The sequence below is a fragment of the Streptopelia decaocto genome (assembly GCF_964273445.1).
Source record: "Streptopelia decaocto genome assembly, chromosome: 4".
Lineage (NCBI taxonomy): Eukaryota > Metazoa > Chordata > Aves > Columbiformes > Columbidae > Streptopelia > Streptopelia decaocto.
Genome location: NC_138658.1, coordinates 26,875,483 through 26,902,962, shown reverse-complemented (window position 1 = coordinate 26,902,962; position 27,480 = coordinate 26,875,483). Strand labels below are relative to the sequence as shown.

General features: G+C 44.9%; 1 pseudogene across 1 annotated transcript in view; it reads left to right on the top strand.

Moving 5' to 3' along the window:
• The first annotated feature begins 3,882 nt into the window (after positions 1 to 3,882).
• LOC309439087 (alpha-fetoprotein-like) overlaps positions 3,883 to 27,480 on the top strand; it is a 39,786-nt pseudogene continuing 16,188 nt past the window's right edge. The window contains exon 1 of the transcript in view: positions 3,883 to 3,981. The product of the transcript in view is annotated as an alpha-fetoprotein-like (transcript). The remainder of the gene's footprint in view (positions 3,982 to 27,480) is intronic.

Sequence of the window (27,480 nt, the reverse complement as noted above, 5' to 3'; positions counted from 1 at the left end):
AAAATACATTAAAGTGTGTCCAGGCTTGGTAATGGGCAGTGGCTTTGGGCCCGGGCACATTCCCAGGCTTCCAAAAAATTCCTCTTGGTTGCCCACATACTTAGGCCTTTTTGCTCTCAGGTAAGTGTCATGAAGCCTTTTTGACTGCAGGAGATGGAAGACATGCAAAGTTTTTAAAATGTACCAGAAATCCACTAGTACATTTGGGCATATGTTTTCTTAGTATAAATCTTGACAACCTATTTTACTGCCTATGGCTGTTCTCTGTTACCTGACACTAAGGGTATCACTTGCCTTGCTGCACAGCAGGGAAAATACCTTTTGTATTTATTGTAAGTAAGTATACTTCGGTAGTCACTGCTGTCTAAATGACCTCATTCCTTTTTTGGTGTTGGTGTTGCCCAAAGATTGAATGTGACTTTACCACATACTATCATTACTAAATTGCATTTCAACTGACGTTAAAATACTACACACCAGCAGTACCAGAATTAAAACATATGGAATTTTGTTTTGATTGCAGCAGTGGATCATTCAAATCTGCCAAACTTCATGCAAGCATTGAACCAGATCCACAAGTGCATTCTATTTGTTCTGGTCCCCTCTATGAACAAAAATGAACCTCTGCTTTAGTTCTTTCAGTGAAAGTGTGTAAAGCACTGAGAACATTCCAACGAAACCATACCTCAGCTCACATAAAGCAACTGAAATTCTAAATTAGCTTTCTAATACTTGCAGTTTTAACTGGACTGTGACAGGAGGTCTCACCTCTGCCTGTCTGTCTTCACCACTGACAACCTCCCCCATCCCCCCCAAAAAGGAGGGGCAGAGGAGAGCACAATTCTAAGTTTAGAAGAAGTTACACTTTACATCAAATCTTAATTTGTACCTTTTCTTATGTAGCTGGATAAAGATAAAATCTGACTTTATGAGGTCTTTTCAAAACTGCCCCCTCTAAATCACAAACCTAATAATTTATTACACTCCCTTTTAGCAAGGCTGGGTTCAGTCTGGGAGCCCTCTCCAAGTCTTAATGGAAATTTACAGCAATTAGCATTTGTATGGCTAATTGTTTACAGACACTGCTTGATAACAGCAGATAAATTATTTCGTTGCCTTCAGTCATATTCATTTCCAAGCTCCCCTGCGTCATCTACACCTGCAAATAATCCACAGGAATGAAGTGGATACTGCTAATTTTCTTTATTTTCTCCGGTTTAGCTTCATCCAAAAACAAGAAAAAGCTTGCTCAAATTGCAGGTAAGAACATTCTGGTTGAATTGCTTTACTTCTTATGATGTCCTTACAAGCTTTGCAAAAGTGTCAATAACTGGTTGGAATTAATTCTGCATAATGTCATGATGAACATGAAGTGAAATACCCTTATTTTCAGCCAGCTGAACTTCATACAATATGCTAACTACTGTGAATTAAACACTGTAGTTTGGGTTTTTTTGGGGTTGTAGGATTTTCTTTTTTTATTTTTCCTTCTAACAGGAGGAATCTGTACTTTTAAGATTCTGATATCATTTTAGAAAAAGAAAAAGATGTAACAAATTTCAGTGAAAGGTAAAAATCTTTATTTTCAATGAAACATTCACTGCTTCTACACAAAATGTGGTTTTAATTAAAAAAAATGTTTACAGAAATCAACAAAATCCCCAAATAGCATCATTTAAAATGTCATTTTGCAGCATATAGTAATCCTCATTATCTTGCAAGTTTTAGTAATCGCATTACATATATTTCAGATTTTTCAATGAATGTTAGAGAAAGGAGTTCAGATTTGCATGTTGATACACACTGCAAAGACCTGCCTTTTTCAAATACATTCATTCAAAGTGGGACAAGTTGAAAACTTCCAACTGATCCTATCTCTTAAAGAAGTTGAATAGTTGTGCTTTGTATAGAACGCAATCAGAATCCTATCCAACAGTTCTTTATTTTCAGGATCTCAAAAACGAAAAGCTCTGCCAATATTTCCAAACTAAACTGTGGATACAGGAGTTTTATTTGCTAAAACAGAGTGAGTGTTGCAAAAAAAAACAACAACAAACAAAACCAATACTTGCAGATTGCCCTTGCTGACACACTAATTATTTCGTGTAACTGAACTATAAATAGACAAATGCACAGACACTGTCACCAGAGACCTAGAGAACCCTTTGAGGACGTAGAGTTAACAAACACGAATGCCCTAGAACCAGACAGTCTAAAGGTGACATGTCATTCATCATAGAATACCAGGTCAGAAGGGACCTCAAGAATCACCTGGTCCAAACTTTCTTGGCAAAAGCATGGTCTAGATAAGCTGGCCCAGCACCCTGTCCAGCTGAATCTTAAGTGTTCAGTGTTGGGGAATGTACCACTTCCCTGGGGAGATTATTGTAATGGCTGATTGTTCTCATTGTGAAAAATTTCCCTTTCTGCAGTTCCCCTAAACGAACACAAACTAATTTAGTCTCAGTACTTGGTTAACTCCTCTCATTGGTCTCCAACAGAATTGCTTAACTAAAAGTAGAGCTGCTCTATGCTCAGAGATTATTGAGTTGTCTAGGTTATACTCACTGCCAGCAGTAAGGCTCAGTGATAACCATGTAATGGAAAACTTCAACAATAAACTTCTTTCAGTTACCCAGAGGAAGAAACTTTGAAAGGCTCAACCTAATACATGAAATCTCTTTAGGAAAGGTACTCTTTTCTCTGATAACGAGAAACCCTAAAATGACTACCTACAGTATCTGTAATTCTGTTATTATAGTGCATCTCTCTTTATTGGACTCTGCCAACTCCCAGTACTTTTCCGTGTATTTTTGGAATGTAAAAAAAAAAAGTTTACTTCCTTTAAAATACCAAAACTAACTGTTGCTGTGGCATTTTCTCTCTCTTTGGTCAGTTGGACATGGAGCTTCACAAAATGTACAAAAATTATGAGACCACACCTCTAAGTGACTAAGTCACTCACCAGCACAGTAATCTTATGCTCACACAAGGCCATGTTTTTTCAGAGTAGGAGCAGAAGAAAGTTTTGTGTCACTAGCATTTGACACTGCCACAACAAAAAATTCTGTACTGCTCCAGCAGAAACATGGGACACAGTGGGCCAGGAGAAGTGTGACACCTCTTGGTTAATGCACAGTTTGTTGAACTTGGGATCGTGTGCTGCAACTGTGCTAGAATCAAGTTTTAAACTTAATTTACTAGTTATAACTATCTTAAGCAAAGCCGAGCCTTCCAACCCAGTTTAAGCAATGCTGCAAGTGATTACTGAAGGAAAAGTTCAGTGAGTCCAATCCACTCATAATAGGGAGTTTATGAGTACAATTTCTTCACTCCACAGTTGATGCATGCAGTTCTGCTGTTTTTTTCCTTTGGAGAATGAAATGTAAAGTCTATTTGTTTTTAAGGCTTCTGTAGGCAAATAAAAACTTTATTCCAATGACATTCCACCTTGAAAGACAAGATTATTAGGACAGGCCAGTTATAATACAAAATGCAGCTATGCAGGAAAGATAGTTTCTTATCAATGTAAGTATCTCAGTTGACTAGATGGACATCTGTATCCCAGCAGATGCAAGTCTTATTGATGGGTTTCACTGAAAATGTCCATTTGTACTTAAGAATAATATTCCACCACTCCCCCTATTGTGAAGGAAGAGAAAGGGAGAAGACAGTTGTGGAAGAAGTAGACCAAGTGAGATAGAAATAGATCCATGGATGGCAGTCATGGTGTATGCTCTTCTAGACATACTGTACAGTTACAAACTTTGGATGATATTACAAATCAATATGTCAGTCTTTCAGTCTTCAGTAACTAGTGCTAATGCTGCATTTGACTTCCTTTCCAGATCACTTGTTCGTCTCGTTAAATGCAACCCTCAGATGGCGGATGAACAAGTCAAGAAAATGATCACCGATTTTACTGCTATGAGAGACAAATGCTGCAAGCAAACAGACACTGGGACATACTTGGGGGAAGAGGTATTTTGTATCTTTACAAACCACTTGACAACAGAAGCCGATATAGCAAATGTCAGTGAACGCATTTAGATCAAGAAATTTAACCAGCTAGAGTGGCCATTTGTACAGCTAGTTTTGCCATGCATTTGCCCCCACATAATAAACTACTCCTCTATATATATACAGACTACTTAATGTTTACATTGCACTGCAAAACATATGTTACCCATGACACATGTAAGGGTGTAAAAAGGGGTCAAAAAAAAAAGGAAAACAGATGAAGAGCTGGGGTGGTTGTGGTCTCAAGTTACACAACTTTTTTTTTTTTTTTTTTTTTACCCCAGTTTGGCAGCATTCATTTCTGTCCTGGTTTTGCTAAAAACAAGTTTCTCTTTCAGTGAATTTTGCCTGTCAGCTAAAACCTTCATATTAACTGCATTTTCCTGGAGAAACAGACACATGTTTTGGTAAACCTAGCAATGGAATGCAAACATATTGATAAGCGTGGATGGACATCTCGCGAGAGGGGCGACGAGAAACAAGTGACCAAGAAACTGACCAACTGTGTATAACATTCCATTCACGTGAATACTTCATATAAAAGTGGGAGATCACAAGGATCTCGTCCCTTTTCCCTTCTGCTTATGGCCGACCTTAGGAGAGGATCTCGCTGGTTGTCCCTGAGAACTGAGGCCTAGTGAGAGACTGAATCCAGCTCCGGTTGGCTGCAGAGTCTAATCCTTTGGTGTGGGTGCCGGCTCTGCAGTCGCTGAGACTTTCAAGATTGGTTTTGTATATTTTGTATTATTTTCTCTATTCTTATTAGTAGCATTAGTAAAACATCTTTAATTTTTCCAACTCTCTTCTCTCTGTTCTTTTCCTCCCGATCGCCTGTCCTGAGTGGGAAGGGGGAAGAGGGAGGGGCAAAAGGGGGAAGTGGGGGGGAGAGGGGGTTAACAATACATCTGCCAGGGTTTTATTGTCACCCCGCAATCTTAACCCTTTACAGATAATTGGCGCCCAACGTGGGGCAAGAGAAAGGGGTAAATTTGGAGATTTTTGGCTTTTCTACTGCTCTGACGTACCTTTCAGTTTTCTTGGCACGGTGCCAACTCATAGAGTTGTGATACTTGCGCGTCTGTTTGCTTCAGACATTATTTAGTGGTATTAAGGCAAAGTGAATTACACTGATTTAAAGATGTTATGGCATAAGTTGTATCAGTTGTTTTCTACATTGTGCTCGCTGATTCCATATCTGTGTTGGGCTTTCTTTCTTAATCGAAGTATTCATTATATAACAACAAGGAACTGGACAATGATTATGATGATACTGTGTGGTTTGTCACTGGTTTATTTCATTATACTGCAGCCGCTAATGAATTTCTACTCGCTTCTGCTTTACCTTGAAAAGCCTCCAGGAGAGATTAAAGAGCAGAACGGCTCTGTGTTTGCTAATTGGTCAAGCGAATCTTTAGAAAGGCTGACTAACAATACTTTCGTTTTTTCGCTAGGAGAGTTCGCAAATGTTTTAGAGAATTTTGAATATCCTTGGAGTTTTGACAGAACTGTTATGGTGTTATCTGGTTTGCTGAATGTGTGTCAGTTTGTGCTTCTGTTAAGAGAAATGGCGTTCAACAGGAGGTTTGCGTCTCTTTGTTGTCCTGAGATTTGCGGTGCGTCTTCGGAAGCTTTAGCAAAAAGCTCTCCTAGCCGCTCGAGAAAGAGCAAAACAGCAAAAACGGCTGCAGCCACTTCCCAGGCTGAAGGTACAACTCCCACGCAGAGTTTCTCTGCCGCTACTGATAACGTTACTTCTCCAGCCTCACAGGCTAAGGCAGCCCCCCTTTCTTCACACACTGGGCACTGTTGCTGCTGTAACCACAGTAACCACTGTGACAGTCATTCAGACTCTGGAAATGAATCCAATGATGGTAAACCCATATCAGCATCAGTTGCCGGTTGTAAGAAAGTCACTAGAAAGACTACCCGTGCAGCAGATGATGGCACAGGGCCAACATCAACCCAAGGGCCATCATCATCAGGACGGGGAGGAGATGAAGTGACCACCACTCGGTCCTTCTCTCCAGGTGAGCTGAGAGATCTGCGAAAAGACTTTAGTCGTCGTGAAGGCGAGAATGTTTTAACCTGGCTGCTCCGATGCTGGGACAATGGGGCAGGAACAATTGAATTGGAAGGTGGTGAAGCCAGGCAGCTGGGATCTCTGTCAAGAGATTCCACCATTGATAGGGCAATTTCAAGAGAGTCTAATGCCACTACTCTCTGGGCCTGACTCCTGGCAGCTATGAAAGTAAGATTTCCCTACAAGGAAGATTGTATATCCAAGTTAGGGAAATGGAATACTATGGAGAGAGGTATTCAGTTCCTGAGAGAATTAGCTGTGCGAGAGATCATTTATTTTGAACCAAACAGCCAAGAGGGGACAGACCCAGATAGAATCAATTGTACACGACCTCTGTGGCGCAGATTTGTACAAAGTGCACCACCTGCATATGCTAAGTCATTGGCAGGAATGGTCTGGTCATCACGAGGTATACAAGATATTACTGAAGTGATTGAGCAGCTCCGAAACTTTGAGGACAGCCTTGCTGGTTCTCTACGGGCTTGTGTCTCTGCTGTAGAGAAACTGTGTGAAAAATCTGATGACCGGTTTGAAAAGCTGTTGCAAGAAATCAAAGAACTCAGAGAAGACACATACCATTCACGACCTGCACAAACCTATGTTTCAGCTGTTAGGAAAAGGCGTTTCCAATCTCGAGAGAGAGGACAGAGGCAGCCCACAAAAAGAGGTTCACTGTGGTTCTTCCTACATGAGCAGGGAGAAAACATGAATAAGTGGCATGGAAGACCTACCTCAGAACTTCAGGAACGAGTACGTGAGATCAAAGGAAGAACTCCTAGGAAGGTGGCTGCTCCAGTTTACAAAAGGAGCAGAAGAGATTCTGATGCTCTTGAAGGAACCTCTAATTCACACCCAGAGACTGTGCAAAACAGAAATTAGAGGTGCCCTGCCTCCAACCAGGTGGAGGAAAGGGATAACAGAGTTTATTGGACTGTACAAATACGATGGCCTGGTACAACACACCCCCAGGAGTACAAAGCTTTAGTGGACACTGGTGCTCAGTGCACAATAATTCCTTCTAATTATAAAGGAACGCAATCCATCAATATTTTTGGAGTGACTGGGGGATCCCAGGAACTGACAGTTGTAGAGGCTGAAATAAGCCTAACTGGAAAAAACTGGCAAAAGCATCCTATTGTGACTGGTCCAGATGCTCCGTGCATCCTTGGCATAGACTACCTCAAGAGAGGGTATTTTAAGGACCCAAAAGGGTATAGGTGGGCATTTGGTATAGCAGCTGTGGACACTGAGAAAATTGAACAGCTGTCTGATTTGCCTGGTCTTTCAGATGATCCTTCTGTTGTAGGACTGCTGATGGTTGACGATCAGCAGGTGCCAATTGCTACCACGACGGTGCATCGCCGGCAATATCGCACCAATCGAGACTCTTTGATTCCTATCCAGAAGTTGATCCGTCAATTGGAAAGCCAGGGTGTGATCAGTAAGACTCGCTCACCTTTTAACAGCCCAATCTGGCCAGTGCGTAAGTCTAGTGATGAGTGGAGACTAACTGTGGACTATCGTGGCCTGAATGAAGTTACGCCACCACTGAGTGCTGCCGTGCCTGACATGCTAGAACTGCAATTTGAACTGGAGTCAAAGGCAGCTAAGTGGTATGCTACAATTGACATTGCTAATGCATTTTTCTCTATTCCTGTAGCAGCAGAGTGCAGGCCGCAGTTTGCTTTCACCTGGAGAGGCATCCAGTACACGTGGAATCGCTTGCCCCAGGGGTGGAAACACAGTCCTACCATCTGCCATGGACTGATCCAGACCACGCTGGAGCAAGGTAAAGCTCCAGAACACTTGCAATATATTGATGACATCATCGTATGGGGCGACACAGCGACAGAAGTCTTCGAGAAAGGTGAGAGAATAATTCAGATTCTTTTGGATGCTGGTTTTGCCATAAAACGAAGCAAGGTCAAGGGACCTGCACGAGAGATCCAGTTTTTAGGAATAAAATGGCAAGATGGCCGTCGTCAGATCCCAATGGATGTGATCAACAAAATTGCTGCAATGTCTCCACCTACTAATAAAAAGGAGACACAGACTTTCTTGGGCGTTGTAGGTTTTTGGAGAATGCATATTCCTGACTACAGCCACATTGTGAGCCCTCTCTATCGAGTGACTCGTAAAAAGAACCAATTTGAGTGGGGCCCTGAACAACGACAAGCCTTTGAACAAATTAAGCGTGAGATAACTCATGCGGTGGCCCTTGGACCAGTTCGGACTGGACTAGATGTTAAAAATGTGCTCTACACCGCAGCCGGAGATAATGGACTTACCTGGAGCCTCTGGCAGAAAGCACCAGGAGAAACCCGAGGTCGACCCTTAGGTTTTTGGAGTCGAGGATACAAAGGATCTGAGGCCAACTATACTCCAACTGAAAAAGAGATACTAGCAGCATACGAAGGAGTTCGAGCTGCTTCAGAAGTGATCGGTACTGAAGCACAGCTCCTCCTAGCACCTCGACTGCCGGTGCTGAGCTGGATGTTCAAAGGGACGGTTCCCTCTCCACATCATGCAACCGAAGTTACGTGGAGTAAATGGATTGCATTGATCACGCAACGAGCTCGAATTGGAAGTCCCAATCGCCCAGGGATCTTAGAAGTGATTACAGACTGGCCAGAAAGCAAAGACTTTGGGATGTCTCCAGATGAGGAGGAAGTAAAGCGTGCTGAAGAAGCACCACCGTATAATACTCTTTCAGAGACTGATAAGCAGTATGCACTGTTCACAGATGGATCCTGTCGTCTTGTAGGAAAACATCGAAGGTGGAAAGCTGCTGTGTGGAGTCCCACACGACAAGTTACAGAAGCCACTGAAGGACAAGGTGAATCTAGTCAGTTTGCAGAAGTGAAAGCCATCCAGCTGGCTTTGGACATTGCTGAACGAGAGAAGTGGCCAATACTTTATCTCTATACTGACTCATGGATGGTAGCAAATGCCTTGTGGGGGTGGCTACAGCAATGGAAGAAAAGCAACTGGCAGCGCAGAGGTAAACCCATTTGGGCTGCCACACTGTGGCAAGATATCGCTGCTCGGCTAGAGAGCCTGCCTGTGAAAGTTCGTCATGTAGATGCTCATGTGCCTAAAAGTCGAGCCACTGAGGAACATCTAAACAACCAACAAGCGGATCAAGCTGCTAAGATTAAAGTAGCTGAGGTGGACTTGGACTGGCAACATAAAGGTGAACTTTTCCTAGCTCGGTGGGCCCATGATGCTTCAGGGCATCAAGGTAGAGATGCAACATATAAATGGGCTCGCGATCGAGGGGTGGATTTAACTATGGACACTATTTCACAGGTTATTCATGAATGTGAAACTTGCGCCGAAATCAAACAAGCGAAACGGTTAAAGCCTGTATGGTATGGGGGGCGATGGTTAAAGTATAAGTATGGAGAAGCTTGGCAGATTGATTATATTACACTTCCACAAACACGTCAAGGTAAGCGTTATGTACTTACAATGGTGGAAGCAACCACTGGATGGTTGGAAACATATGCCGTACCTCATGCTACAGCCCGAAATACTATCTTGGGCCTTGAAAAGCAAGTCCTTTGGCGACATGGTACGCCAGAAAGAATTGAATCAGACAATGGTACTCATTTCAAAAACAGTATTATAGACAATTGGGCCAAAGAACATGGTATTGAGTGGGTATATCATATTCCATATCATGCACCAGCCTCTGGGAAAATTGAAAGGTACAATGGTTTGCTAAAAACTACACTAAAGGCACTTGGTGGTGGAACCTTTAAAAACTGGGATTCACATTTAGCAAAAGCCACTTGGTTGGTCAACACCAGGGGATCAACCAATCGAGCCGGGCCTGCCCAATCAGAAATTCTACGGACTGTAGAAGGAGATAAAGTCCCTGTAGTACACATGAAAAATATGTTAGGAAAGGCAGTCTGGGTTACTCCTGCCTCAGGCAAAGGCAAGCCCATTCGTGGGATTGTTTTTGCCCAGGGACCTGGCAGCACCTGGTGGGTGATGCTTAAGGATGGAGAAGTTCGGTGTGTACCTCAAGGGGATTTGAGTTTGGGTGAAAATATTCAATACTGAACTGCATGATGTGAATTGCCGTACTAACAGTATTTAATAAGTGTCTTTCAGATCAAGACAGTGATGATGAAACCAGAGCTAGCTTCTTCGAGTGGCGCCTGACAAATTCCTCGAAGTTGATGTCTTTAACCCACAAACAGTGGTCATGAGATGCACTTGTACCATTTTTCCTGCCCTGGGAGACTGTTGTGACAAAATGAACTTAATGAACTTCTTAAAGGATGGTCCACTAATTAAGTACTCCTGTGTATATATGTACATATGTATATATATATATAGTAGTAATGATTAATTAGATTGTGTTGATAGATTGTATTGATAAGGTTTAAGTATTCAGTGAATGGCATATTATAAGGGGTGGAATGTCCTGGTTTTGCTAAAAACAAGTTTCTCTTTCAGTGAATTTTGCCTGTCAGCTAAAACCTTCATATTAACTGCATTTTCCTGGAGAACCAGACACATGTTTTGGTAAACCTAGCAATGGAATGCAAACATATTGATAAGCGTGGATGGACATCTCGCGAGAGGGGCGACGAGAAACAAGTGACCAAGAAACTGACCAACTGTGTATAACATTCCATTCACGTGAATACTTCATATAAAAGTGGGAGATCACAAGGATCTCGTCCCTTTTCCCTTCTGCTTATGGCCGACCTTAGGAGAGGATCTCGCTGGTTGTCCCTGAGAACTGAGGCCTAGTGAGAGACTGAATCCAGCTCCGGTTGGCTGCAGAGTCTAATCCTTTGGTGTGGGTGCCGGCTCTGCAGTCGCTGAGACTTTCAAGATTGGTTTTGTATATTTTGTATTATTTTCTCTATTCTTATTAGTAGCATTAGTAAAACATCTTTAATTTTTCCAACTCTCTTCTCTCTGTTCTTTTCCTCCCGATCGCCTGTCCTGAGTGGGAAGGGGGAAGAGGGAGGGGCAAAAGGGGGAAGTGGGGGGGAGAGGGGGTTAACAATACATCTGCCAGGGTTTTATTGTCACCCCGCAATCTTAACCCTCGACAATTTCTTTATGCTTGCTATCACTGCATGCTATGTTAAAACAACTCAACAGTAGAAATCAAAGCTGAAAAAAAAATATCCACACCAACCCTACATGCAGCAGTTGAGAAGTCTCAAACTAGTTTCAGAAAGTGTAAATAATCAGTTTCTAAGCCTAAATTTTGCTCTGAAAAAACTTAAGAACTTAACAGTATTTCAGACTTTCCATACAATTTGGTTACATTTTCCGTATTATTCTGATCCTTCAGTGTGAACTCATTAGCTCCAAGAGGAGGTATTTTCTATTAACAATTCAGAAAATTAGTCTTTCTAGAATGTTATATTCTATGTCTTTCGATAAATGAAAAAACCCTCTACAGTAATACATGCCTTTGAGTATAGCAATAACTATGGGAAACATCCAGTTTGATACCAGACCACTAGGCATAAACTGTGTGAAAGATTGTGTTAAAGGTCCCCTTTGACTCTATGTTTGTATTCTTCTTCTAGTTTGCAAACCTGATAACCCAAAGTAGAGCCATGTTAGGAATTTGTATCCAAAGCACTGTACATAACAGCAACCTCCCTCTACTATATGTATGTTTTCAGACCAACTATGTGTATAATTATTTCTCTACTCTACTACCACATATAAGACCTATTGTCATGAGACCAAAGGGCTCAGTCCTAGAAAAAGATGACTGCAAAACAAAATTGTAGAAGAGAAAAATATTTTTAAATATAGCATAAAGGTCAAGAACAGTCTTGGGTCTTATAGCACGCCAAGTTTGAGACCATGAACTTCATCTTTTCTGGATGCAAGCACTCCTCTGTTATCACTAGTGCTATAGGTTTTGAACAGCTTTGACTCATGTAATTAATCAATGCTCTGTTGAGATGCAGGTTTGACAGGGTATCACCAAGGCTGATCAGGAGCATAAATGTCCCTTTTCAGAACACAAGATGAAACTGATATGCTCTTGTATTTAGAGAAATCTAGGTTTCATAAACCTACTTACTTTTGTAAGCTGAGCTCTGCAGTGAGGCTGATCTTGCTTTCTTCAAGTCAGAGGTAAAGAGCACCCACGTTCTGAGTGACTAGCACTACGCACTTAAGCCTGAACTGCACCATGGACTTGTTACCAACTTTGGTAGGTGACTTCTTGGTGGTTTACATAAGCATTAGACTTTTATATAGTCTTTTTGATTTCTCTCCATTTAGGTTAACACCACTAATGAGGAACTAGCCTTTTGCTCAGCCTCTCCTTTTCTTTCAGGCAGCAAAGTAGTCACTTAAATTAAGTCTGAGAATACATAAATTTTTTATACCCTTTTCAATTCTATTGTCTGTTTAAATGGGTGTCCTGGTTTTGTTAAAAACAGGACCAGTTCTCTTTTAGTGAATTTTCCTTTCAGCCATGTTCTTCTAAGTGGCTTCTAAGTAACTGCACTTTTCTGAATTTTTGCCTGCAAAATTTTTGCCTGACAGATTTTATTGGTGTCATGACTTGGATTCAAATGAAAAACGCTGGCAGTTTTATGAGCGCCAGAACAAGGACAGGGTTTGAGTGAGAAGGGGTAAGAGTGGTATTTGATAATTAGCCTAAGCAGCTTCCTGGGTAGTGCAAGTGGGAAAGTTTTAGACTTTGATATGAGCAATCTGGGTTTGAATCCTCTGTGGGAGGAAAACGATAGATCTGTGTGCTTCACAGGTCATAAAGCAGACTGCAGTTTGTGTTTGTTTTTGATTTAAAGGATGTTGTTGCAAATCTGGTATTATTTGTAATATTTACTCACTTGGTTGGATTCAATGGTGCCTCTTTTGGGATTGGTGCTTAGTGTTTATGTGCAGAGCATCATCTTTGGAAGTTTGGATAAAACTGCTATCATAGCTTTGTTCCTGGGTTGTGTAGCATTGCTTTATTTGGTGGTAATTAAGGCAATGATGTATTTTTATTCACTGCTATACTTTGCAAGTATGCATTTTTTGAATTCTTCGGTAGAAGCAAAAGAAATTAAACAGACCTGTACCTTTTGTTTTCTCAGTTTCAGGAATGAAATTTTAGGAGAGCTATTCAACTTCTCCTTGCCTTTTTCATTAGAGGGAATTACAGATTGTATGGGAGTGTAGCGCAAGATTGGTGAGGAGATTAGGCTTCTCTATTCATATTATCACCAGGTGGTTCCTCAATTTCTTTCCTGTGAGCTAAAACACACCCTAACAAGCTCTTTTCAGAATACCACTACTGTGCTGTCCTCCCATTATGCTTAATACAGAACAATACAGCTCATAATAAATACAAACTAAGAGTATTAATACATATATCAATACTCCACAGATAATACCAAAAGCTACTCACAACATACAATCCCCACTCTCTCCAAAACTTACAATTAACACAAAACAATTCGGGCGCACAGCTCAAATCTATGTAACACTCAGTTCTACAGTTAGGACACTTTACAACATAGCTGTGTTCACAACACTCACACTCCTTACAAGTTAAAGCCACAGCAGCTTCTGCTATATTTTTAGGCATTAAAGTGCATAACTATGAACAAAACTACAATATGCTTTACAACTATATGCAGAGCTGGCTTTAGGCCACAACAGCTTCAGCAGAGGAAGTTTTCACATCACAACCACCACAGCAGAGAGAGTTTTCCACACAAACCACTCTGCAGCAGCTACTGGCAACTGCATTGCCACTACAGTATACCTTCAAGGTGCTAGCAATCTGGTATATGCTATCCTGCATACGACTTACGGATAGTTCTGACTGGACCCCTTTTACATTTTTCTTATTTTTGAAAAGAATGCCTTCTTACCAGAAGTCCTTGTCTGTTCCCACAGCAATCCGATTGAGACAAGGAGTGTGTCCAGAGAAATCTCCAGGGCATGCCAAGAGAGTCCATGACTCAACAGATCCTGCAGCCGGGCAGAGTGGGACCTCCCGGCTTGGCTCACCAACTGAAACGGAGAAATAAACTTAACAGTAGAGTCATTTATACTGTTAAGCGGCATTCTTTATTTTATCAGCACTCAGGAACACTGAGGATCATTCTCCATAAGTGCTCCAAAGACTGGATGCTCTTGCGTTGCTTATATTCACATAATTATTACATATGCATAAGAATTTTTGAAAATTTTGACATACTATACATCAACACTAAGAAATAATTGATGATGTTATAATTGTTTAGTTTCTTACTTACAATATATCTATTAATTATTAGTTAAATATAAGCTAAGCACTCTGCTTCTAAACAATGTATCACTTAATCTTCTGTCTCCCTCGTCTCTCTCTTGTCATGCAGAAGGAACTATAACTTGAAAAATATCCCCTCATTTTACAGGTGGTCAGAAAGCATTTATCTCGTGTCAATTGGTTAATGATGGATACGTCTTTTGTAGTTTAATCACAGTGTACATTAATTTGGCAGCTTCTCTTCAGGTGGAGTGGAAGAACCTTCCCCTTTCAAGTACAAGGCAAAAAAGGACACTATGTGCACTTGAACCAAGGGAAATCCTCATCTGTTTAAGCAAGTGGTATGAAATATCAGGCAGCATGGCTTCAAAAAGGAATTTGGACTTGACAGCTGTCTCTGCTCTGTGAGAGAGCACTGGGGGGTAGGCTGCAAATGGAGGAGTCTTAGGAGTATTACCAGTGTAAAGAAAACTAACCCAATGAAAGGATGACCGTCAGAAGAGAAATCCTCCACAAGGCAATGCCAGACACTTGACTCCAGGAGTCAAGGGAGAATTTTTACTCCACAACCTAAAACTGCACTAGGTCCAGACTGAGCTGTACAATAGTCAACATCTTGACACCAGTGGCTTCCACAAAGCAGCCTCAAGGAATGCAGCCTTTTCAAAAGTGCATGATTTTTGTTTTGATAGCTGTGGGCATATATAGGAAGTTCCCCACCCTACTCAAAAGTGCTGTGTAAGCAGGTCACAGTAACCAAAGTTTGTGTTGTGTTAAGATAACAGGGATTGTGTTGTATTAAGATAACTTGGTTTGACATTTGGCAATGGTGTTTCCCTTGGCTAGATCATCATGCATACAGGTGCCAGATAAAGACAAGGACAAGCTGTAAATGTCACCCTTTGTACTTTGCTGTGTTCAGTTCAGTTGTAGTCAACTGAACATGGGATTTGGAACACAGATAAAAGTAGGACTGTTTTGCTTAGGAAGATGGGGGGGGGGGAGGTGGGAAATAGAAGGGGTGAGTGGGAAGGATTTTATCTTGAGGAATTGCTTACCTGTTCCATTCCAGATGTCATAGGTTCGTGTATGCTCTCATATTCACCCAGATTTGCTTCCCAATAAGGAGCATGTTGTGTTCGTAACAAACATAGAATCTTATGCAGCAGCCTCTACAAAATATCATCCTCTAACATTTTCACACTAAATATTGGGCTACAGATTCCCCTCTTGATACTCAGGAACCGCTGAGTGTCAATGATTGCTTTTTTCCCCCTCTTAGGGGGTGGTAACTACTGCAATCCAGAAGCTCCTGAAGGACATTCATTGCACCGAACAGGGAAAATAGAAGAGCATCTCCTGGAAATGATCATCACCTAAGGCAAAACAAGGTTATATCAAATGAAACCATCTCATTATGGTGTGAAAGAAAGGAACCTACAGAGCAAAAGCAGAAACTAAGGTCTCTTGATGAAGCCACGCTGGCACCAAAACCACCCTCTTGAACCAGACTGTATCATGAGCTCACCTTAACCCTAACCAGGACCCTAACACTAACCCTAACCACTAACCCTGACCCTGACACTGAACCTAACCCTAGCCCTAACACTAATCCTAATCCCTAAGCCTAACCCTGACCCTGACCCTGACCCTAAGCCTAACCCTAACCCTAACCGTAATCCTAACCCAAAACCTGACCCTGACACTAACCCAACCCTAACTTTAAACCTGAACCCTAACACTATCCATAAACCTACCCCCTAACCCTGACCCTGACCCTATCCCTAAACGTGACCCTGACACTGAAAATGAACCAAACCCTAACACTAATCCTGACCCCTAACCTTAACCCTGACCCTAACCAGAAACCTAACCCCTACCCTAACCCTAACCCCTAACCCAAACCAGGATCCTGACCCTGACCCTAACCCTAACACGGACTCTGACCCTGACCCTAAACCTAACCCTGATCCTGACCCTAACACTAACCGTGACCCTAAACATGACCCTAACAATAACCCTAACCCTGACCCTGAACCTAACCCTAACACTAATCCTAACCCCTAACCCTAACCGTGACCCTGACCCTAACACTAACCCTAACCATAACCGTAATCCTAAACCAAGACCAGACCCTGACCCTAACCCTAACCCTAACCCTAACCCTGACCCTAAGCCTAAAACCTAACCCTAACCCTAACATTAATCCTAACCCTAACCCTAAACCTAAACCTAACCCCAACCCTAACCCTGACTCTACAAGAACCCTAATCCTGACCCTGAACCCTCAACATAACCCTGACCATGACCCTAACCCTGACCAGGGCCCTGACCCTGAACCTAGCCCTGACCCAAACCCTAACCCTAACCAAGACCCTGACCGCAAGCCTGACCCTAACCCTAACACGGAATCTGAACCCTGACCCTAACACCTAACCCTGACACTAACCCTAACCCTGACCCGAACCCTAACGCCTAACCCTGACCCTGATCCTGACCCTGGCCCTAACCCGTAACCCTGACCCTAAAGCTAAACCTTACCCTAACCCTGACCCTAACCTAACCCTACTCCCTACCCCTAACCCTGACCCTGACACTAACCCGGACTCTCACCCTGACCCTAACCCTAAACCTGACCCTCACCCTAACACTAACCCTAACGCCTAACCCCTAACCCTGACCCTGACCCTATCTCTAACCATGACCCTGACTCTAACCCTAACACTCACTCCAACCCTAACCCTAACCCTGATCATGACCCTAACCCTAACCCTGACCCTACCCTAAGCCAAACACAAATTCTAACGCTAAAGCCTAACCTTAACCCCTAACCCTGACCCTGATCCTAATCCAGACTCTGACCCCAACCCTGACCCTAACCCTAACCCCTATCCCTAAACCCTAACCAGGACCCTGATCCTGACCCTAACTCTAACCCTTCCCCTGACCCTAATAGTAACCCTGACCCTAACCCCTAACCCTAACCCCTAACCAGGACCCTGACCCTGACCCTAACCCTGAACCTAACCCTGACCCTAATCCTAACCCTGACCCTGACCCTGAACCTAATCCATAACCCTGACCCTAGTGCTAAACCGTACCCTAACCCTGAGCCTAACCTAACCCTAATCCTAACCCTAACCCTGAGCCTAACCCTAAACCTAATTCTGACCCTGATCCTGACCCTAACCCTAACCCATAACCCTGACCCTAATGCTAAACCGTACCCTAACCCTGAGCCTAATCTAACCCTAACCCTGACCCTGACCTTAACCCTTTCCCTAACCCTGACCCTAACCGTAAACCTGACCCTAACCCTAACCGTACCCCTAACCCTGACCCTAACCCTACCCCTAACCTAACACTATCCTAACCCTAACCCTAAACCCTAACCCTAACCCAGACACGAACTCTGACCTTTACACTAACCCGGACTCTCACCCTGACCCCAACCCTGACACTGACACTGACCCTAACCCCAACCCTAAGCCCTAACCCTATACTAACCCTAAACCCTAACCCTCACCATAACCCAGACCCTAACCCTAACCCAAACACCTAACCCTAACTCTGACCCTGACTCTAACCCGAACACTAATCCTGACACTGAACCCTGAACATAACCCTGACACAAACCCTAAACCTGACCCTGACCCTAACCCAGACCCTGATCCCAATCCTGACCCTAACCCTAACCAGGACCCTGACCCTGACCCTGACCCTAACCTTAACCCTTCCCCTGACCCTAATCCTAACCCTGACCCTGAACCTAACACTAACACTAAACCTGACCCTGAGCCTGACCCTAAACCTAACATGGACTCTGACCGTAACCCTAACACCTAATCCTGACCCTAACCCTAAACCCTAACCCTGACCCTGATCCTGACCCTAACCCTAACCCGTAATGTGGCCCTAATGCTAACCCTTACCCTAACCCTGACCGTAACCTAACCCTACCCCCTAACCCTAACCCTGACCCTGACCCTAACAATAACCTGGAATCTCACCCTGACCCTAACCCTAAACCCTGACCCCAACCCTGACCCTGACCCTAACACTAACCCTAACCAGGACCCGGACCCTGACCCTAACCCTAACACGGACTCTGACCCTGACCCTAACCCTTCCCCTGACCATAATCCTAACCCTAACCCTGACCCTGAAACTAACACTAACCCTAAACCTAATCCTAACCCTAACCAGGACCCTAACCCTAACACTAACCCGGACTCTGAACCTAACCCTGACCGTGACCCTAACCCTGAACCTACACCGTAACCCTAACCCTGACACTAACCCTAACCCGGACAATGACCCTAACCCTAACACGGACTCTGACCCTGGCCCTAACCCTAACATGGACTCTGACCCTGACCCTAACCCTGACCCTAACCATAACCCTGACCCTAACCCTAATTCTAACACTAAAGCCTAACCCTAACCCCTAACCCTTACCGTAATCCTGACCCTGACCCTAACCCTAAACCTTACCCTGACCCTAACCCTGACACTAACCATAACCCTAATCCCTAAACCTAACACTGACCCTGACCCTAACCCTAACCCTAACCCTAACCCTAACCAGGACACTGATGCTGACCCTGACCCTAAGCCTTAGCCTAACCTGAACCCTGCACCTGACCGTGACCCTAACCCTAAAACCTAACCCTAACCCTAAAATTAATCCTAACCCTAACCCCTAAACCTAACCCAAACCCTTAACCATGACCCTAAGCCTAAGCCTAACCCTGACCCTAAACCTAAGCCTAACAATAACCCTAACCCTAAACCTAAGCCTAAGCCTAAGACTAACCCTAACCCCTAAACATAATCCTGATCCTGATCCTGACCCTAACCTTAACCCCTAACCCTGACCTTAAGCCTAAGCCTAAGCCTAACCCAAACCCCTAACCCTGACCCTGACTCTAACCCGAACCCTGATCCTGACCTTGAACCCTGAATAATAACCCTGACCATGACCCTAACCCTGACCAGGACCCTGACCCTGAACCTAACCCTGACCCAAACCCTAAACCTGCCCCTGTCCCTAACCCTAACCCTAACCCAGACTCTCACCCCGACTCTAATCCTAACACTAACCCTAAACCCTAACCCTGACCCTGACCCTATCTCTAACTGTGACCCTGACTCTAACCCTAACACTCACCCCAACCCAAACCCAAAACCTAACCCTAACCCAGACCCTGACCCCAACCCTGACACTGACCCTAACCCTAGCCAGGACCCTGAATCTGATCCTAACCCTAACACAGACTCTGACCCTAACCCTGACCCTAACCACTAACCCTAAGCAGGACCCTGACCCTAACCCTGACCCTGAACCTAACCCCAACACTAACCCTAAACCCTAAACCTAACCCTAAACCCTAACCCTAACCCTCACCCCTAACCCTAACCCTGTCCCTGTCCCTGGCTCTAACCCAAACCCTAACCCTGACCCTAACCCTGACCCTGAACCTAATCCTAACCCTGACCCTAAACCAGATGCTGACTCAAACACGAACCCTAATCCTGACCCTGAATCCTGAACATAACCCTGACCATGACCCTAACCCGGACCCTGACCCTAACTCTAACCCCTAACCCTAACACAGACTCTGACCCTGACCCTCACCCTTCCTCTTACCCTAACCATAACCAGGACCCTGACCCTAACACTAACCCGGACTCTGAACCTAACCCTGACCCTAACCCAGAACCTAATCCTAAACCTAAACCTGACCCTAACCCTAACCCTGACCATGACCCTAACCATGACCTTAAACGAACCCTAACCCAAAACCTGACCCTAACCCTAACCAGGACCCTGACCCTAACACTAACCTGGACTCTGACCCTAACCCTGACCCTTACCCAGAACCTAATCCTAAACCTAACCCTGACCCTAAACCTAACCCCTAACTCCTAAACCTAACCCTAACCATAAACTCTAACCCTAACCCAGAACCTAATCCTAAACCTAAACCTGACCCTAACCCTAACCCTGACCATAACCCTAACCATGACCCTAAACCTAACCACTAGCCCTAACCAGGATCCTGACCCTAACCCTAACCCAGACCCTGACCCTAACCCTAACCCTGACCCTAACCCGTAACCCTAACCCTAAACGTAACCCATAACTCCTAACCCTAACACCTAACCCTGAACCTAACACCTAACGCTGACCCTAACCCTAACCTCTAACTCCAAACCCTAACCCTAACAACTAAACCTAGCCCTAACCCTAACACTAAGCCTAACCTGTAACTCTGACCCTAACGCTAACCCTACCCCTAACCCTAACCCCGAACCCTAACCTTAACCATAAACCTACCTCTTAACCCTAACCCGGACCCTGACCCTAACACTAACTGGACTCTCACCCTGACCTTAACCCTAACATTAACCCTAACCCCTAACCCCTAACCCTGACCCTGAACCTATCTCTAACCCAAACCCTGACACTGAACCTGAACCTAACCCTAACACTAACACTAATCTTAACCCCTAACACTCACCCCAACCCTATCCCTAAATTCTAACCCTGACTCTAACCCTCAGCCTAACCCTAAGACTAACAAGGACCTTAACCTTAATCCTAACACAAACCCTAACCCTGACCCTGACCCTAACCCCAATACTATCCCTAAACCCTAAACCTAACCCTAACCATAAACCGAACACGTAAGCCTAAGCCTGAACCCTGACCATAACCCTGACCCTAACCCTAACGCTGACCCTGAACACGACCCTGATCCTGAACCTAACCCTAACCCTTACCCTAACCCAGACCCTGACCCCAAGCCTGACCCTAACACCTAACCCTAACCCTAACTGGTACCCTGACCCTAAACCTAACACGGACTCTGACCCTGACCCTAAACCTTCCCCTGACCATAATCCTAACCCTGACCCTGACACTGAACCTAACCCTAACCCTAACCCTAACCCTAACCCTAACCCTAACCCTAACCCTAACCCTAACTCTAAATGTGACCCTAACCCTAACAATAACCTGGACTCTGACACTAAACCTGACCCTAAATCAGAACCTAACCCTGACCCTAACCCTAACCCTAAACCCTAACCCTAACCCTAAACCCTAACCCTAAGCCTAAGCCTAAGCCTAAGCCTAACCCTAACCCTAATAACCCTAACCCTAACCATAACCCTAAGCCTAAATCTAACCCATAACCCTAACCCTAACCCCTAACCCTAACCCTAAGCCTGAACCCTAACCGTAACCCTAACCCTACCTTAAACCTACATCCTAACTCTAACCCCTAACCCTAATGCTGACCCTAACCCCTAAACCCTAACCCTGACCCTGATCCTATCTCTAACCCAAAACCTGACACTGAACCTGAACCTAACCCTAACCCTAACCCTAACCCTAACCAAACCCTAACCCTAACCCTAAGCCTAACCCTCACCTTAACCCTAACCCCTAAACCTAACACTCAACCCAACACTAACCCTAAACTCTAACGCTGACCCTGACGCTAACCCTAACCCTAACCCTGACCCTGACCCTAACCCTAAGCCTAACCCGTAACCCTGACCCTAATGCTAACCCTAACCGTAACCCTGACCCTAAAATCCTAACCCTACTCCTAACCCTAACCCTAAACCTGAACCCTAGCCCTTACCGTAAACCTACCCCCTAACCCTAACCCTGACCTAGACCCTAACACTAACCTGAACTCTCACACTGACCCTAACCCTACCACTAACCCTAACCGCTAAACCCTAACCCTGACCCTGATCCTATCTCTAACCCAAACCCTCACACTGAACCTGAACCTAAACCTAATCCTAACCCTAATCCTAACCATAACCCTAACACTAATCTTAACCCCTAACCCTAACACTCACCCCAACCCTAACCCTAAACTCTAACCCTGACCCCTAAACCTAACCCTAACCAGAGCCCTAACCCTAATCCTAACGCAAACGCTGACCCTGACCCTAACCCTGACCCTGACCCTAATCCCAACCCTATCCCTGAACCCTAACCCTAAACCTAACCCTAAGGCGAACCCCTAACCCTAACCCTGATGACCATAACCCTGACCCTGAACCTAACCCTAACCTTAATCCTAACCTAAACCCCTAACCCTAACCCTAACCTTAATCCTAACCTAAACCCCTAACCCTAACCCTAACCCTAACCTCTAACCCTAACCCTAACGTAAACCCCTAACCCTAACCCTAACCCCTAACTCTAACCCTAACCCTAACCCTAACCCTAACAACTAAACCTAACCCTAAGCCTAGCCCTAACCCTATCCCTAACCCTAACCGTGACCCTAACCCTAACACAGACTCTGACCCCTAACCCTGACCCTGATCCGGACTCTAACCCTAAACCTAACCTTGACCCTAACGCTAACCCTAACCCGAACCCTGACCCTAACCTAACCCTCACGCTACCTGTAACCCTAACCCTAAATCCAAACCCTAACCCTAACCATAAATCTACCCCCTAACCCTAACCCTGACCCCGACCCTAACAGTAACCTGGATTCTCACACTGACCCTATCCCTAACACTAACCCTAACCCCTACCCGCTAACCCTGACCCTGACGATATCACTAACCCTGACCCTGACACTGGACCTGAACCTAACCCTAAGCCTAACCCTGACCCTGATCCTGACCCTAACCCCTAACCCTTAACCCTGACCCTGACGATATCTCTAACCCTGAGCCTGACACTGGACCTGAATCTAACCCTAAGCCTAACTTGACCCTGACCCTGATCCTGAACCTAACCCTAACCCTAACCCTGAACCTAAGACCTAACCTTGACCCTAACCCTAACCCCTAACTCCTAACCCCAAATCTAGCAACTAAACCTAACCCTAACGCTAACCCTAACCCTGACCCTAACCCTAACCCTAGCATGGACTCTGACCCCTAACACTGACCCTGAACCTAAGCCTAACCAGTAACCCTGACCCTAACGCTAACCCTAACCCTACCCCTGCCTCTAACTTAACCCTACCCCTAACGCTACCTCTAAACCTACCCCTAAACCCGAACCCTAACCCTAACCCTAAAACTAACCCGTAACCCTAACCCTGACCCTGATCCTGACCCTAGCCCTGACCATATCTCTAACCCTGACCCTGACACTGAACCTGAACCTAACCCTAACCCTAACACTAATCTTAACCCCTAACCCTAACACTCACCCCAACCCTAACCCTAAACTCTAACCATGACCCTAACCCTACGCCTAACCCTAATACTAAATATAACCCTAACCCTAACAATGACCCTGAACCTAACCCTGACCCTGACCCTAACCCCAACACTATCCCTAAACCCTAACCCTAACCATAAACCCTAACCCTAACCCTAAGCCGAACCGCTAAACCTAACCCTGAACCGCGACCCTAACCCTGACCCTGACCCTGACCCTAACCCTAACCCTGACCCTGACCGGGATCCTGAACCTAACCCTAACTGGGTCCCTGACACTGACCCTAACCCTATCACGAACTCTGACCCTAACCCTGACAGTAAGCCTAACCCTAACCTGAAACCTAACCCTAACCCTATACCTGACCCTAACCCTAACCCTGACCATAACCCTAACCATGACGCTAAACCTAAACCCTAACCCTAACCAGGATCCTGACCCTAACCCTAACCAAGACCCTGACCCTAATCCTAACCCTGACCCTATCCCTGACCCTAACCCTAACATGGACTCTGACCCCCAACCCTGACCCTGACCCTAACCTAACCCTACCCCTAAGCCTACTCCTACCCTAACTCTAAATTCGAAGCCTAACCCTTACCGTGAACCTACCCCCTAACCCTAACCCTGACCTTGACCCTAACACTAACCTGGACTCTCACCCTGACCCTAACCCTAACACTAACCCTAACCCCTAACCCTGACACTGACCCTGACCCTAACCCGGACCCTGACCCTGACTCTTACCCCAACCCTGACCCTAACCCCAAACCTAACTCTAACTGGGACCCTAACCCTGACCCTAACCCTAACCCTAACACTAACCCTAACCTTACTAATAACCCTAACCCTAAACCCGAACTCTAACCCTTACCGTAAACCTATGCCCTAACCCTAACCGTGACCTTGACCCTAACACTAACCTGGACTCTCACCCTGACCCTAACCCTAACACTAACCCCTAACCCTGAGCCTGATCCTATCTCTAACTCAAACCCTGACACTGAACCTGAAGCTAACCCTAACGCTAACCCTAACCCTAACACTAATCTTACCCCTAACCATAACACTCACCGCAACCCTAACCCCATACTCTAACACTAAGCCTAAGCCTAAGCCTAAGCCTAAGCCTAACCCTAACCCTAACCCTAACCCTAACCCTAACCCTAACCAGGACCCTAACCCTAATTCTAACCCAAACCCTGACCCTGACCCTAACCCTGACCCTGACCCTAATCCCAACCCTATCCCTGAACCCTAACTCTAAACCGAACCCTAAGATGAACACCTAACCCTAACCCTGATGACCATAACCCTGACCCTGACCCTAACCCGAACCCTAACCTAAACCCCTAACGCTAACCCTAACAACTAAACCTAACCCTAACCCTAACAACTAAACCTAACCCTAAGCCTAGCCCTAACCCTATCCCTAACCCTAACCGTGACCCTAACCCTAACACGGACTCTGACCCCTAACCCTGACCCTGATCTGGACTCTAACCCTAAACCTAACCCTGACCCTAAAGCTAACCCTAACCCTAACCCTGACCCTAACCTAACCTTACCCCTAACCGTACCCGTAACCCTAACCCTAAACCCAAACACTAACCCGAACCATAAATCTACCCCTAACCCTAACCCTGACCCCGACCCTAACAGTAACCAGGACTCTCACACTGACCCTAACACTAACCCTAACCCCTAACCCTGACCCTGAAGCTATCTCTAACCCTGACCCTGACACTGGACCTGAACCTAACCCTAAGCCTAACCCTGACCCTGACCCTGACCCTGATCCTGAACCTAACCCTAACACTAATCTTAAGCCCTAACCCTTAACACTCACCTCAACCCTAACCCTAAACTCTAACCATGACCCTGACCCTAACCCTACGCCTAACCCTAATACTAAACGTAACCCTAACCCTAACCCTAACACTGACCCTGACCCTGACCTTAACCCCAACACTATCCCTAAACCCTAACCCTAACCCTAAACCCTAACCCTAATCCTAAACTGAAGCCCTAACCCCAACCCTGAACCGCGACCCTAACCCTGACCCTGACCCTAACCCTAACCCTGACCCTGACACTGGACCTGAACCTAACCCTAAGCCTAACCCTGACCCTGACCCTGACCCTGATCCTGAACCTAACCCTAACACTAATCTTAAGCCCAACCCTTAACACTCACCTCAACCCTAACCCTAAACTCTAACCATGACCCTGACCCTAACCCGTAACTTTATCCCTAAACCTGAACGTATTGCTAACCCTAACCCTAACCCTGACCCTAACCCATAACCCTAACCCTGAACCTATCGCTAACCCTAACCCTGACCCTAACCCTAACCCTAACCCTAACCCCTAATCCTAACCCTAAAGCCTAACCCTAAAGCCTAACCCTAATCCCTAACCCTAACCCTAAAGCCTAACCCTAATGCCTAACCCTAACCCTAACCCTAAACCTAACCCTGACCCTAACCCTAACTCTAGCCTTAACCCTAACCCTGACCCTAACCCTAACACAGACTCTGACCCCTAACCCTGACCCTGATCCTGACCCTAACCCTAACCCGTAACCCTGACCCTAACACTAACCCTAACCTAACCCTACCCCTAACCCTAACCCTAACCGTAAACCTACCCCCTAACCCTAACCCTGACCCTAACAGTAACATGGAGTCTCACCCTGACCGTAACCCTAACCCTAACCCTAACCCTATCCCTAACCCTAACCCTAACCCTAACCCCTAACCCCTAACCCTGACCCTATCACTAACCCTGACCCTGACACTGAACCTGAACCTAACCCTAACCCTAACCAACACTCACCCCAACCCTAACTCTAAATGTGAACCCTAACCCTAACCTCTAACCCTAACCCTAACCTCATGAGTCAGTTCTCAAAGTCCAAAATAGGTATCTATTTACTCTCCTTTTTTTTAACTGTAAAAAATGACTGTTATAAAAGAGATTCTCTCTGAGGCGAGCAATAGCTCCTGGAATTAGTAGAATATTTATTTTCTACTCTCTAGGAGGAGCATACTTTTCTGCTGACATGGTCCAGGAATCAAATGGAAGGGGAGGAGTAGGGCATGGTGGAAAACAGAGTTACAAAACTTACAGTGTACTCCTCATGCCATGGACATGACCAAAAAGCATTTTACGTGAAAGCTTGACATCCTGTACTCAGCAAGACTGAAGTAAAAAAGTGACTGTCTGTTGTATGGAGTAAGTGGGAACACTGCCACAGAGCAGTGGTGCGATGGTTGCTTTTTCCTCCTAAGCTCTTGTTGCTTAACATGCCTGTGAGAAAGGCACAGCTTCATGCAACTGAAGCTGGGAGAACAGCCCTGAATCTGGATGAAACCTGAATCTTTTCTTACAAACTCAAGGAGTAAATCCCTCAAGAACAGGTCACCCAGGAATCCTTAACCATTTATAAACAGCAACCAAGTCTGTTAGGGCAATAAGGTGACCTTTCATGGGGTATCAGTCACAGACCGAACCTTGTTAGGAAAACTAGATGGCTCTGTTGCCTTGCCATCCACATGGTATAACAGCCTGCAGACATTCTGGAGAGCAGCCACCCCTCTTTCAGCATCTCATCAATGTCACTCCAAAAATGAAGGGGAAGAGAAGGGGGACAAAGGGAAAGAGAAATCACAAAGCAAGAAATGTTGAGAATTTTATGTGAAATTATCTTGCAAAGAGAGCTATAGAGTCTGAAGCAAATGAATAGACCCTATACATGAAGATTTTAACCTGTCTGCTTCTTAACAGGCTTTGTTCCTTCTTGTTTTTCTTTCTAGTACTAAAGAAAAAATTACCAGCATTAAAGGAGCTGAAGACAAGGCAAGATTTCTAGTGCTTGACCTTAGGTGCAGTAACACT